The sequence below is a fragment of the Talpa occidentalis genome, unplaced genomic scaffold, assembly GCF_014898055.3.
Source record: "Talpa occidentalis isolate TD23 unplaced genomic scaffold, MPIMG_talOcc4v2.1 talOcc4.7, whole genome shotgun sequence".
Taxonomy (NCBI): domain Eukaryota; kingdom Metazoa; phylum Chordata; class Mammalia; order Eulipotyphla; family Talpidae; genus Talpa; species Talpa occidentalis.
In genome coordinates this window covers 102,930,227-102,945,823 of record NW_023605083.1, presented here as the reverse complement: position 1 = coordinate 102,945,823, position 15,597 = coordinate 102,930,227, and the positions used below count along the sequence as shown (strand labels likewise).

The 15,597-nt window shown below is 38.2% G+C and overlaps 1 long non-coding RNA gene across 1 annotated transcript in view; it reads right to left on the bottom strand.

Annotated features, from left to right (window-relative positions):
- The window catches only part of LOC119231065 (uncharacterized), a 28,552-nt gene extending 14,544 nt beyond the window's left edge, over nt 1–14,008 (bottom strand). Inside the window, exons 1-2 of the long non-coding RNA XR_005121856.2 lie at nt 13,973–14,008; nt 8,326–8,398 (exon numbers count right to left, since the gene is read on the bottom strand). This is a non-coding gene — a long non-coding RNA (uncharacterized LOC119231065). The remainder of the gene's footprint in view (nt 1–8,325; nt 8,399–13,972) is intronic.
- Between the last annotated feature and the right edge of the window lie 1,589 nt (nt 14,009–15,597).

Genomic DNA, 15,597 nt, shown 5'->3' with positions numbered 1-15,597 from the left:
TTAAACTACATTCTCTCTACATTCTTAAACTCCGCCTTCCCTCATCTACTTGCAAGATCCACCTCTCATAGACTCCCAGGTCCTGTTATCAGGCAGGTTTGAGAATTGTTTTGCTATGAAGGCATTTGTCACAAAGTAGGGTTTATATTCCCCTATCTAGATTGGTATCAACCTGGAAGCAATGGGTAAGCAGGCCCTCAGTCATCTTTCTAGGCAACCCCTCCTATGAGGCTAAGTGCCTCCAGTAAAAAGGGGTGAGGGGTTGGGAGGGCTATTTCTGCCATTAGGAGTGACTCAGGAAAATTCAGCGGGGGTTATCAGGATTCTCAGAATGTCTGCTCAAATATCCCAATTCAAGTCCTAGGCTCTCACTCCCTACCTGGGGCTGATTTTCACATAGGAGGCCTGCTGAGGCTGCACATTTAGTCTCCTGCATGCCCTCCCCCACCTCCCCTCTCATAGCCAGATCATGGGCCAGAGTAATAGGGGTCTGCCTATGATAGCTAAAAAAAAAGGTTCACTGGCTTTAACCTTACGTTGGAGGGTGATTGTCATTTTCTTTCTTTTTTTTTTTTTTTAAAGATTTATTTTATTTATTTATTATATAAGCACTGGGTACAGTCGGAAGCGCGGGAGGGTGAGACAATTCACCAGAGCCAGAGCGGGGAGCAGAGCAGGCAGAAGGACCGAAGTACACTGCTGAGGGGAGCAGCGGGCGGCAGGAGAGGCCTGCGCACCATGCGGGACCCTCCTCCGGTGGCTGGGGAGCAGCCGGGGATTGAACCATTGCTGCAGAGGCTGTGGGCAGCTTCGCAACCCAGTGCTCAACCGCTGCGCCACCGGGGAGGCCCCCATTTTCTTTTTTATAAAATGACATGTTTATATTTCATCTAAGACCTAGAGGGGACTCAATCTTAGCTGGGTCACTGACCAGAAGAAAGAGGACCAGAAGTTACACGAATCAAGGGACAATGTGGACATTACACCTACAACTACAGAATCTATGTGCTTTAGCATACACAGAGATTAGTCACAAAAGGAGAAATATTCTGGGAAATAAATCAATAAACTTTGAAAGATTAATATAAAATTTGTTCTCTGGCCACAATAAAAACATTTTAGAAATGACAAAAAATACAATCATACATGCTAAACATTTAATGATAAAGTGACTAAATCTTACACGACTTCCAGAAAATAGAAATAAGTGAACACTCCTCAGCATATAAGGCTAACATAAATTGTTATGAAGATCCAACAAAGACATTAAGAAAAAGTAAAATTAGACATTAAGAAAAAGTAAAAAATGTCAATTATGAACATTGATGCAAAATCCAAAATAAAACAATATATTAATATATCTTAAAATAGGCAACAATGTAGTCAAGACAGATTTCCCCTAGATAGATAAAACGTTAGAAAACTTGTCAATGTAATTCACACAAATTAAAAGACAAAATTTTTATGATCACCTCAAAAGATGCAGGAAAATTAGTTACTAAAATTAGTTATTAGTTACCATTTATGTTGATTAAAAACTTTAGCAAGTAAGGACTAAACAGTAACTGTTAAATTGAGAACTGTTTTTATAAAACAGCAACCACAAAACACCCTTACTGGTTCAACAGTGAAATATTTTCCCTGAGTAATCAGGAGCTAAACTATTCTGCTATTTTAACATTTTTATTGAAGAACTGAGCTTAAGCAGTAAGGTAAATAAAAATAAATGCATAGTGATTGGAAGGAATCAAACAAGTCTATCCTTTTTGGAAATAAGATAGTGAATGTAACAAATTCCAGATAATTTTAAAATAAACTATTAATATTGTTGATGAGATTTTTTGGGACACAAAATGAATAAATTAAAATTTTTCTGCATATCAGCAAATTTACAAAATAAAATATTTGATTAAAATGGAATAAAAACATTCTAAGTATCTAGGAAAAATAACAATTTGGGCTATAACCTTTTCAGATAAAGTTATAAATCTTTAATTAAATCTGTTAAAGGAGGTAAGTGAATAAATTATCTCATGTCCCAAAATGGGAGGATTCAATGGTGAAAATGTTAGTAACCTCAAATTGATGTTTTTTTAATTTAACCCCAACAAAATCTTAACACTTTTTCCCCCTGGAACTTTATGATTCCAAACATTTATATGGAAACACAAAGGGCTGAGAATAGTTAAGGCATAATCAAAAAGGTAAATTAAATGTGATAGCAACACAAAGAAAATCAAGAAAGTGTGGTATTGATGAAAGGATGAAATATCGAAGAGGGGAGAGGGAAATGGAGGACAGAGAGATTTCAAGGTAATTGAAAGTCCAGAGACAGACATGACACTGAAGCACAGGGAGAGAATGGCCTTTATAATAAATGGTGCTGGCGGGGAAAGGAAGGACTAGAGTCAAAATAAGGAGGGAGGTGCAACTGTATGGGGAATATAACCAAAATGAAAATGCATACATTGTGCAAAGATGAAAAAAGATGTAAGAATTATATAAAATAAAATATTTAATTAAAAAAATAAACGGTGCTGGGATAACTGAATATCCATATGGAAAAAAAAATTGGAATTCTTCTCAAATAATATTCAAGTATCAAGTCTATGATATGTACAAAGTAAACAAAATATTTTTGAGAATAAGCAAGAGAATATATAGTATTTTGACCATGGAACATTAGGACTGTTTAAATCAGTCATTAAGGAACAGATTTATAATTTCATTATATTAAAATTTAAAGGTCCTGTACCTTTAAAAAGTACCATTTTTAAAACTGAAGCAATAAAGAGCCAAATATTTGCAACATGAAAATAAAGAACTGAAATATAGAATATAAATTTATATTCTAAGTATAAAATATATTTTTTAAAATCTCTTCAATAAAAAAAGGCAAAGAATATAAAATAGGTGGTGCTTCATAAATAAAAATGGCCAAAAAATGTATGAAACTTTACTTAAAATCATTACAATCTGAGGAAGCTCATATTAAACCATGATGAGATGTTACTTCATACTCTTAGTTTAGCAAAAAGAAATTTTAAAGCTTAAGGGTTATAGTTTTAATGAGAATATGTCGTAAGAGAGGCCTCATTCTGCACTGGAGATAGTGCACATCCACCTGTCCCTTTGGAAAATAGTTTGCCATTAAAGGGTGAAATTGGAGATATATCATTAGATACCTTTATGAAGCTGTTACGCACATGAACTGTGACATGTGAACATTATAGTAGCCCTAAATTAGAAACAACCCAAATATTTGCATTCGTAGAATAACAGTCATACAACAGGGATACACTACAGCAATGCAAATAAACTAGAGCCGCAGGCAATAGCACTCATGTATCTGAATAGATGATTGAACAAAAGAAATAATACATAAAAGAGCAATTCTAGTTTGATTCCCTTTTTATACAGTAAGCAAAATAATTCTGTTGTTTAGAGATATAAACAGGCTAAAACTGTAAAACACAGCAATGATCACCATGGACTAGGAGAATTATCATTGTTAGAATATCTGTCTTACCCAAAGCAATAGATTCAATGCAATCCCTATCAAAGGTTCAATGTAATTCTTCAATGAAAGAGAGCAAACACTGAAATTTATATGGAACCACAAAAGACCCCAAATAGCCAAAGCAATCTTGATAAAAAAAGGAATGGGGGTATCGTGTTCCAAGACTTATATTAAAAGGATATAGTAATAAAACAGTATGGTATTAGCATAAAAATAGACACACCAATGGAATAGAGTTGAAAGCCCAGAAATAAACCCACATATATACGAACAAATCTATGACAAGGTGCAAAAAGTGTATAACGGAGAAAGGAAGTGTCTTCCATAATTGGTGTTGGCAAACTGGACAACCACATGCAGAAAAATGAACATGGACCACTCTACCACATCATACACAAAAATTAACTCAAAATGGATTAAACACATGGATGTAAGCACAGAACCCATACAATGCATAGAAGAAAACACAGGCCAAACACTTCACAACATTGGCTTCAGGGATGTCTGGGGACTGAGCTCCAATGACAGAAAAACAAAAGGCAAAATAAGCAAATGGAACTATCTCAAGCTAAAAAACTTCTCAGTGAAAGAAACTACAAAAAGACACCCCACTGAGTGGGAGAAAATATTTGCATAGCATATATGCACACAAAGTAAGATTTTGAAGTTCATTTGCAGTTAACCTACATAGTAAGGGAAAGCTAGGAGATGGTTTTGATTTGTTCAATTTATTTAATCAGTAGAGAGACATTATAGTCCTTTTTTTTTTTAAAGATTTATTTATTTATGCATACAAGAGCTGGGGTACAAGCCAGAGTGCGGGGAGGGAGGGCAGGGGGGTTTAAGAGGAATCACCAGTGACAGACTGGGGAACAGAACAGGCAGATTGACCAAAGTCAATGCCCTGCTGAGGGGAGCAGCAGGCGAGACAAGAGAGGTCTGCTGCTCAATGTGGGTTGCTCTCTGGCCAGCTGGGGATCGAACTCATGCTGCAGTGGCTACGGACAGCCTCATAGGTTGCATCTCAACCCTTGAGCCACCAGGGAGGCCCCATTATGGTCCTTTTGATACATATCCTGCTGGTACCAAACTCAAATTTTTACATATCCAATTGTTTTAAATAGAGCCCAAATAAACCCATTCATAGCTATTTAGAGTCTGCCAGCTTTTGTGTGCCCTATGAAACTGCATAGGGCAGTTTTGTGTGCCCTACGAAACTGCAACATCTACTAGCCTCAGACAAGACAAACCTCAGGGCTAGGAAAGACTCAAGTGCTCTCTGATCCAGTTATCAGCCTAGTTCTTTTTTCTAAAAATTTTTACATTGTAGACCTAACCCAAGGACCTCAAAATGTGACTTCATTTGGAAATAAGTCTTTAAAGAGATAATTTAGGTAAAATGTGGCGAGTAGGGTGGATCCTAATCCAACATGACTGAGTCCTTATAGGAGGAGATTAGGACACAGACATAAACATGGAGGGACAACCAAGTGAGGACACAGGGACTAGATGGCCTGCCACATGTCAAGGAGAGAGCTAGCAGAAGAAACCAGTCTTCCAAAGCCTGATCTTGACTTCTAATCTCCAGGGTTGAGAGAATAAATTTCTCTTGTTTAAGCCACCAAGTTACTTTACTACAGCTGCCTAAGCAAACCAATGTACTTCCTATCTTGCTGCTGAATAAAAATGACTATACACATATGTCATCTTTCCCCTAGGAATTCCTATGCCATTCCCCTGTCTAGGTGGTGTGGTTCCATGCCACTGTTCTACATCTGTGACTGTGAGAGACTTCCCCTCTCCTGCACCCTAACAGAACACTGCCCGAATAAAGCTCATGGTATACTACTGCTGTCTCATAGTCATGTCTTCCTTGGTCAGCCTCAAAATCCTCAAGTTATCACCTTTCCTTTCTCTATATCATCTATCTATGTATCACCTTTTTTTGGATACACACATTTCTTTTGCAGGTGTCTTGAGATTTAGTGAAGCAGTTCATATCTGAGATTCAAGAATAATGAGTCACACTGTGAGTGTTGAGAGTCCACATTTTATAGCCCCGAAGCTCTAGTTGTTGCCTATTTCCAGAAATAACAACCACAACAATTGTACATAATGAATGCCTGCAAAATGTTAGATGTTGTACAAATAGATTTCTATCACAGGGGAACATCACAACAGTCTTCTAAGTTAAGTACTACTGTTCCTATTAGTTGAAAAATCTAAGCAATTTGAGGTACACATGAAGATATACAAATGTTAACAAACTTGCCTGGTGACAAACAGCACTATTTGGCAGAAATGACATTTGCAGAGCCTAAACAAATACTAAAGAGTGCAACTTAGTCACAACTAAATCATACTTGAATAACATACATCTTTAAACAGGAGATCGGTAAATGACTAAATGGAAATACGCATCCAACCCCTAAAACCATCTTAGATACGCATTCTGATTGCTAAATCCTTCCTCTTTGCTGTAAACACATTTCAAAGTAGAATTTTAGTATCAAAGAACCTAAAGCAAAAAGGGGCCTGGTGAGTGAGCTAGTCCAGTTTTCACATTACATAGAAAACTAAGGTTTATGAATGGAAATGGACTCGCCTGGAGACCTATGTTAATAGATGAGCTAAGAAAAGAATCTGGGTTTTGAAAAGCTGAAAGCAATTCCATTAAGATCTAGAACAAGACAAGGATGTCCACTCTCACCACTGCTTTTCAATATAATACTGGAAGTCCTAGCCAGAGCAATAAGACAAGAGAAAGACATCCAAGGAATCCAAATAGGAAAAGAAGAAGTCAAACTATCACTATTTGCAGATGATATGATAATATACATAGAGAACCCCAAAAACTCCACAGAAAAACTAATTCAACTCATCAATCAGTTCAGTAAAATGGCAGGATACAAAATCAACACACAAAAGTCAGTAGCCTTCCTATACACAAACAATAAATCTGAAGAAGAAGAAATCAAAAAAACCATCCCTTTTATTATTGAAACAAAAAAAATCAAATACTTGGGAATAAATCTAACAAAACAGGTAAAGGACCTATACAAAGAATACTATAAAACACTGTTAAAATAAATAGAAGAAGACACAAAGAAATGGAAAGACATCCCCTGCTCATGGATTGGGAGAATAAACATTATTAAAATGGCCATCCTACCAAAAGCAATATACAGATTCAATGCTATTCCAATCAAAATTTCAATGTCATTCTTCAAAGAAATAGAACAATTATTGATGAAATTCATATGGAATCACAAAAAACCCCGAATAGCCAAAGCTCTCCTGAAAAAAAAAAAGAAGGGAATGGAGGCATCACACTCCCAGACTTCAAACTATACTACAAAGCCATAATCATCAAAACTGCATGGTATTGGAACAAGAACAGACATACAGACCAATGGAATCGAATAGAAAGTCCAGAAATAAACCCACAGATTTATGGTCAACTAATATTTGACAAAGGAGCAAAGACTATGCATTGGAGCAAAGAAAGTTTGTTCAATAAATGGTGCTGGGAAAACTGGGTCGCTACATGCAAAAGAATGAAGCTTGACCACTACCTCACACCATACACAAAAATCAACTCAAAATGGATTAAAGAACTAGACATAAGACCTGAAACCATAAAATACATAGAAGGAAATATAGGCGAAACACTACGTGATATTCACATCAAAGACATCTTTACAGACACATCACCCAAAGCAGTGATAGTGAAGGCAAAGATAAACAGCTGGGACTACATCAAATTAAAGAGCTTCTGCACAGCAAAAGAGAGAATAACAAAAACAAAGAGAAACCCCACTGACTGGGAGAAAATTTTTGCACACAACACTAATGATAAAGGACTGATCACAAAAATCTGCAAAGAGCTGATGAGACCCAACAACAACAAAGAAAATAATCCAGTCAAAAAATGGGCAGAAGAGCTAAAAAGAAACTTCTCTGAAGAGGAAATGCGAATGGCCAACAGGCATATGAAAAAATGCTCAACATCACTTGTAATCAGGGAAATGCAAATCAAAACTACCATGAGATACCATCTTACACCAGTTGGCGAGGGTGTGGAGAAAAAGGAACTCTTCTGCACTGTTGGTGGGAGTGCAAACTGGTCCAACCACTATGGAGAGCTGTGTGGAGATTTCTGGACCTACTAAACATATGATCCAGCAATTCCACTCCTAGATATTTACCCAAAGGACACAGAAACATCAATTCCAAAGAACACCTGCACCCCTATGTTTATAGCAGCACTATTTACAATAGCTAAGCTTTGGAAACAGCCCAAATGCCCAAAATAGATGACTGGATCAAGAAGATGTGGTACATATATACCATGGAATATTACTCAGCATTCAAAAAAGATAAACACATGCAATTTGCAGCAACATGGATGGCGCTGGAAGGGATCATGCTCAGCGAAATAAGCCAAAAAGAAAAAGAAAAATACCGGATGGTCTCACTCATAGCAAGAATCTAGAAAACTTAAATAAGGGACTAGGAAAATGAATAACTATAAGAAAGTGAAAATCAAAATCAACAAAAACTATGAACCAGAGACACTTTTTGGGGGGTGGGGGGCGGGAGGGGAGGGATTGGGGTTAGAATGGGGGGGTTGCAATTGTATGAGGAATATAAAAATAAAATTTATTATTTAAATAAATAAATAAATAAATAAATGCCTAACATACATTTAAAAAAAAAAAGAATGCTAAAAAAAAAAAAAGAATCTGGGTTTCATTACATAATGAAAATAATAATTAAAAGAAAATCAATTGTAATACTATTACCATTTTGGAGATGTCTGTGCATACATTATTCAATCCTTAAAGCAATCCTTTAATACACGTGTTTAATCTCCATCTTGAATAAAAGAAAAAAGTTTCTAAGTTCAGCATCACACCTGTTAATACATGGCAAAACCTGGATTTGAATCATGTATTTTTTAGCCTCAAGATTCTATGCTTTAAGATAAACAGCTGGGACTACATCAAATTAAAGAGCTTCTGCACAGCAAAAGAGACAATAACCAAAACAAAGAGAAACCCCACTGACTGGGAGAAAAGTTTTGCACGCAACACTAATGATAAAGGACTGATCACAAAAATCTACAAAGAGCTGATGAGACTCAACAAAAACAAAGAAAATAATCCAGTCAAAAAATGGGCAGAAGAGCAAAAAGAAACTTCTTTGATGAAGAAATGCAAATGGCCAACAGGCATATGAAAAAATGTTCAACATCACTTGTAATCAGGGAAATGCAAATCAAAACTACCATGAGATACCATCTCACACCAGTGAGAATGGCACATATTAAAAAAACTAGCAACAACAAATGTTGGCGAGGTTGTAGAGAAAAAGGAACTCTCCTGCACTGCTGGTAGCAGTGCAAACTGGTCTAACCACTATGGAGAGCTGTGTGGAGATTTCTTGAACTACTAAACATAGAGCTTCCATATGATCCAGCAATTCCACTCTTAGGTATTTACCCAAAGGACACAGAAACAGTAATTCCAAAGGGCACCTGCATCCCTATGTTTATAGCAGCACTATTTACAATAGCTAAGCTATGGAAACAGCCCAAATGCCCAAAAATAGATGACTGGATCAAGAAGATGTGGTACATATACACAATGGAATATTACTCAGCAATCAAAAAAGATAAACACATGCAGTTTGCAGCAACATGGATGGAACAGGAAGGGATCATGCTCAGCGAAATAAGTCAGAAAGAAAAAGAAAAATACTGGATGGTCTCACTCATAGCAGGAATTTAGAACCTAAATAAGACACCAGGAAAAAGACTAATCAATGCAAAGTAAAAATCAAAATCAACAAGCAACTATAAACCAGAGACACACTGCGGGGACGGGTAGGGAGGGGCAGGGAAAGGAAGGACTAGAGTCAAAATAAGGGGGGGGGTGCAATTGTATGGGGAAATATAACAAAAATGAAAATGCATACATTGTGCAAAGATGAAAAAAGATGTAAGAATTATATAAAAAATATTTAAATTAAAAAAGATTCTATGCTTTTCTTGTATAATTTTCATCCTAATTTTACCCTCAACTTTTATTTAAGCTATTAAAAAATATAGCAATAAGAACAGGATTAGGCAAATATATGTATTCCATGATCATTATCAGAAAGATCTTTACAATAGCTAAGATTTATTCTTGTCTGAAGGAAAGTCTGAGCAGAAAAAATGTGTGCACTGCATATTACCATTCAAGTCATAAAGAATGGGATCATCTGGAAAAAATGACTATTCCGTTCGTGTAGGAGGCATCTGTTGTTTGTCTTACAGACATGCTATTTGTATGTTCAGTTGTATAGTCATTTTTTTAACTTGTCCTCGTGGTTTCTTTCACTGCTTTCTTGAGTCACATACAGGTAACAGGAGACTCCCATGTATTTTGTGTTGACTCTTTCCATGAACTCCTCACCTACAGTGGTACTGGTCACCAGAAGGGCAGTCGAGGAAAATAGCCAGTTGTCTTGGAAAGCTTTGTCAAGAACTTCCTCAGGGCTGCTTTTTCTTTATCGATCTCCCTGAGCCTGTAATTTAAAGTCTGCTCTAGTTTTTTAATGTGGAGCCTGGTCCTCTTCTCTTCTCCCATGTTGTTCACAAGGACCCTCCGTATGTATATGGAGTCCCCTATTTGTAAGGTGTTCTTCATTGTATATTCCATTCCAACCATGCTCAAACCTTGGTAGCAGGTTCAAGGCCAGTCAGTAATGTTGCCTGTAAATGTCTCAGTGAAATGATTCTCCTGAAGCTTGGAATATTAGAATGAAGGTACCATGGGAACAAGGACTCACAGAATCTTAGAGCTGAGTACTGTCAGAGACCCAGGTAGCCTAAAATTTTATGTTTATTTATGAGAAGAAGTTTTTAAGTTTGTATACATTCTTAGTTTAGAAATAGAGACTAGTGTTTTGAAAGCACAGAATGGCAATCAGGATACCCACTGCCATTTTGTGCTTACATTTAGGATAAATGGTAAGTGTTTTTACGTATTTATAAGGAACAGAATGTTTATGGATAGAGGAAAAATAGTATGTTCAACAGTTCAGTTTAATTCTAGTAACTATTCTTCATTCTCTTAAAGTTGCTAAAATATTTAAGATTTCTGTGGCTCATCTAGGCATTGGACTAGATATAAAGAACTTCATGAAGTACCTACTTTTCACACAATAAAGGATAGGAAAACAGAAAAAAATACACATCTGCCTATTCATGTGCACAAAACATCACAGAAAATATAAACTAAAAATTAATAAAATGATAGGGATGGGAAGGGGTAAAGGGCAGGGGTGAGGAAATGGGAATAGGGTAGAAAGAACAGGAAGAGGGACAGTTCTTTGAGTGCATCTTATAATTATTCTTACATTAGAAATGTATTAATTTTTCAGGTGCTCAAAAATAATGTAAGTCAAAAAGGATTGCAGGTAGTATCCCACACTTTTTAATGTGTATTCTAGTATTGAGGATGAAGTAAATATATTATGGGTGATGAGAACCAAGTTCTCTCTTGGATAAAGTTGGATAAAGAAACTACAAATCCAGGAGTAAGGCTATAACATACTTTGTGGTGCTACACTGGAGTTGGAGATTCAGTATAACATTATGCTTCTGTGAATCAGTATGAATATGTGATACTATAAATTGACATTTTATAATTCTATGAATCAGAATGACACAAGCTTCTATGAATCAGTATGAATTCTTGTGAAGGATAACTCAATAGAACAGATGTCTATTGAGTCTCTAAAGATGTCTTAGAGACATGGACTTTGTGACTCTCCCCAACATAGATTGAGCCCCTTATTCCTGGCCTCAAAATTCTTTCTGAACGGGGCAGATGGCAGGTTTTATGAAGCCATCTTTGGGTTTTAGCTATAACTTTCACCTAAGCCTTGTTTTGTTTTTGTTTTTTATTCTCTTTACCTTATGAAGAGCATATGCATGTGTAATTCTCCTTATCCTCCTTAATAAAGCAGAAAACCTGAGCAACATGGAATGTTCCAGATAGATAGAAAGGTACAGTTTTCTTTTAGAAGGAGAATTTTACTAATTTTAAGCTTTGAACTAATTTTATGGCCTTTGGAAACTTTTCAAAGATTTAGCAAAATTTGTTCATAGTATCTCTAACTGTTACTGATTGCAATTACTAAGAGCCCAATCACGCCATACCCTGAGAAAGTCTGGCTCTGGTCTACACAACTTTGGGACTGAGGCCCAAAGGATCTTAGCAAACAGGCCATCCTAGAAGAGATAATCTAATTGGCAAGAAATGAACTTTTGGATAAAGAAGATTTGGACAAGTCAAGACAATGCCTTCAAATAATTCACAGGGTGCCAGGGGGAAAGACTGTGTGTACAATGACAGAAGAACCTAGGATAGCAGGCAAAAATGACAGTTTACAGCTCAGAATAATGAGGAATTTTCCCAACTTCCATGTGTCCACTAATATTTATCACTAGAGACATGCAAGAAGGATCATCATAGGAGTATTGCACAGTTGAACAATTCACATTTAATTGTAGAATATATCATCTCAAAGATCTCTTCTAGATCTGAAACCATACCGAAGATCAACATTTCCACATTTACAACAATTCAGTGAAAGTATAAACAACTAAACAGGGTTTGGCTAAAAGTTTAAATTACAGGTTGTGTTGGTTGGGGAGGGTGATGGTGAATCCAGCTACAAAGACTCCCTCTTCTATGTGATAAGGAAGAAAATGTGATAACTGGGGAGTGTTTTTTGTTGTTGCTGTTTTTTAAACAAAATGCCAACACTGGGGCAGGGGGAAAGGGTATGTTGCACAGCCAGGAACATACACATGGATTCATAAAGGCACTCCTGGGTACACACAGAAACATATAAAAAAAGACTCACAGAAGCAGATACACAAACAAAGCAGGCTGAACAAGAATAAAAAATGAATTCATGAAGCATATGAAGGGACTTACCCATACATAAATTCATGAACCAGGACACATACAAACATGCAGGAAGATGAACATACACTCTAGGGCAGGCAGGAGTATGCAGTAAAATTTCTGTAATCATGAAAATGTTCTGTATCTGTCCTGCCCAATGAGTGGCCACTGGCCAATATGGTAAAGAGCAATAAAAATGAGCCTAGTGTGACTGAGAAGACGATTTATAAAATGTTTGACTTTAATTGAATTTTTTTAAAAAAATATTTATTTATGCATACAAGAGGTGGGGTACAGGATTCACCAGGGACAGTGAGGAACAGAACAGGTAGACTGACCGAAGTACACTGCTGAGGGGAGAAGACCGCGAGTCTGCGGCACCATGTGAGTTGCTCCCTGGCCAGGGATCGAACTCATGCTGCAGAGACTGCAAATAGCCTCTGCAGGTTGTGTCTTAGGTTGTGTCTTAACCCCTTGCACCACCAGGGAGGCCCTGACTTCAACTGAATTTAAATTTAAGTAGCCACAAGTAACTAGTGGTTACTGTACTGACAACACAGGTCTAGATTTGATGGTACCCACCATATATGCATATCCTTACAAACACACCGTGTTAAAAAATGAACACACTAAACGATAACAGCACATACACACAATACTAAACACACTGACACCACACCTTCACTCTCCCGGAATCACAAGCCATCTTAAGTCAAAAACACACATACAGTGGTGTTTGGCTAAGGCTTAACCACCTGAAGCACCTCACTCTAGAGAGGTATGTCCTGTATCTTTCTACCTACACATACATACAGAAAAAAAAAAATTAACATTATAATGAACATGTGGTGCATAATTTACATAGTATTAAAAGTATAAAATATTCTTTTATATCCATTTAAATTCCATCTACACAACTGATTCTTAACTAATCCTCTTATTGATTTTGGCTGCTCTTGGATCTGCACCAAACTACGAATTCTATGAATTCCATCATGACTTGGAAACACCAGCGTATGATTAACGCTTGATGATGATGAGATTTAGCAAAGTCGCTGCCTCATTGACAAAAACAAAAAAGGGTGGGTGGATAATTTTGTTACTAAGGAGTGCAGCTGTGACGATGTATGTCAGGCCTCACTCATTCTACAAACGACGTGAGCCTGTATTTGGAGAGATCATTTCAAATTTGGAACAATTTCCCTCTGGCTTTGCATTACACAGAGAGCACACACACACACACACCACGGCCTGGTTTCACCCCGGCATCCGTTAACCCGTTGGAGCCAGCATCCTTGACTCGCCCTTGGATATGGGGTACAGTGGATTCAGATCAGGGGTACCGACACCCCAGAGTGAGCTAGAGAGAGGCACACAAATACTGGATAGAGTCTCCTACAAAGACACGGAGTGAAGAAACCTGGCACATGAACAACAGGCACAGAGCGGCACACCTGAAGAGCCAGACACTCCGCGCGCCCATTACCTCCACATTGACACAACCGACGAGGCCGCCATCTTGCCAGGCCCCGCACCCCCCCAATAAGGGCCGTTGTGGCCACGCCCCCGGTAGCGCGCATGCGCGTCTCACGCACTAAACAGCCGCAACGGACGCTGGGAGCCGTTGGGTGATGACGTTTCGGGCTCCACAGCTCCGCCCCCCGCGGGCGGGCACGTGCTTGCGGCGCGGGGCCTGCAGGGAACAGTCCCAGGTGCCCTTGCAGGGGAGGAAAGCCAGGGCGCCCCGGGGCGTCGTGGCAGCTCCGCAGGCGCCAGCGCCAGTTCCCCCCAGAACTTTCCGGCTGGCCGTACTCCTTAGAGCCAGCGCGAGTGGAAGCAGCACTCACGATTTTAATGACAAGCGTGCGCTTCACGCGCTCATGTGACACCGGGGAATGGTTTTGCAGAGCTTTACCCTGAAGCAAATTGGGGCAGATGCGTGCAAACCTTTTTGCAGTGCATTTCCTGGATTCTTGTTCATGCCTTTCAAAACGGCGTGTGCTTTTCCCGGCCAATTCTGAAGTTTCCATTAAAGAACAGTTCTGGCAGAGAATTGTAGACCTGGCAAAGAATCTAAGAGGTGCGTTGCCCTGAGTGCATTTCCAGAGCTTTTCGAAACGCAGTTAGTGCAATAGACTATCATTCTGACTGCATTTATTGAATGCTTGGACTTTTTCCATAGTTGTTGATTCATAGTTCTTTCCTATATAGGGTTTTTAATTATAAATTGAACCAAGACTTGACAGTCAGGGCCAATTTCAGTTGACGTGGCATGGAATATGGGCACAATTTCAGCCCCCAGCCCTCCTTCTTTTGCAATTTAGGGAAGAATATCATAGAATCATTTTAGGACTTGAGTTTGTGATGCTTCCAACAAACTCAACAATCGTTGCATCCTCTCTGTATCTTAGGCCAATGCAAGTTTAGTTTCATTTCTCATTCCACAGGATTGCTCTGAAGACTCCTGACATCTAACACCACCAAGAACTTCCAGGTGCCCAGACTGCAAACTCCACAAGACACAAACACGCTATCTTGCCATTCTGTGATTGGACATGGTCTTCTGAGGCATGTGATCCATGTCCAGAGAGATTTTCTCCAGCAGTCAATGCCTGCACAGAGGCTTTCTGCAGGCATGGCCAGCGATCATAATGTGAAAGACTTTTACCTGCTCCCTTCATTGGCTGCACAACCCAAATTACTTTTAGGCTAATTTAATTATCTCTCCTTCTAGGGTGTGGATTTAGATGTAATGCAAAAGAATTGCATCTGCGACCAATTTTCCCACCATGCAATTTTTAATCTCAATTACTCTGAAGGGAGTCATTCCAATCTTATATGAAAACTATTAGAACCTTGGAAATAACTGACCACCTGACATGACAAATGGAGGGTCAGACAAGGAAGCCATCCTTTCTGGAAAGCTGTGCGTAGTATTTGGACTCACTACCCTTCCATAAGAACTTATTTGTTGAAGTTACTAAGGTTTCTAAAGTTTCCCCATCATGAAACCTCTGCAGTTGATTATTCAGTTCAAAACAGTAGATTTTGGCAGTAAAGTTCACCATGATTTTCCTTGTATTGCTCTCACCTCAAGGTACTGTCTGCACA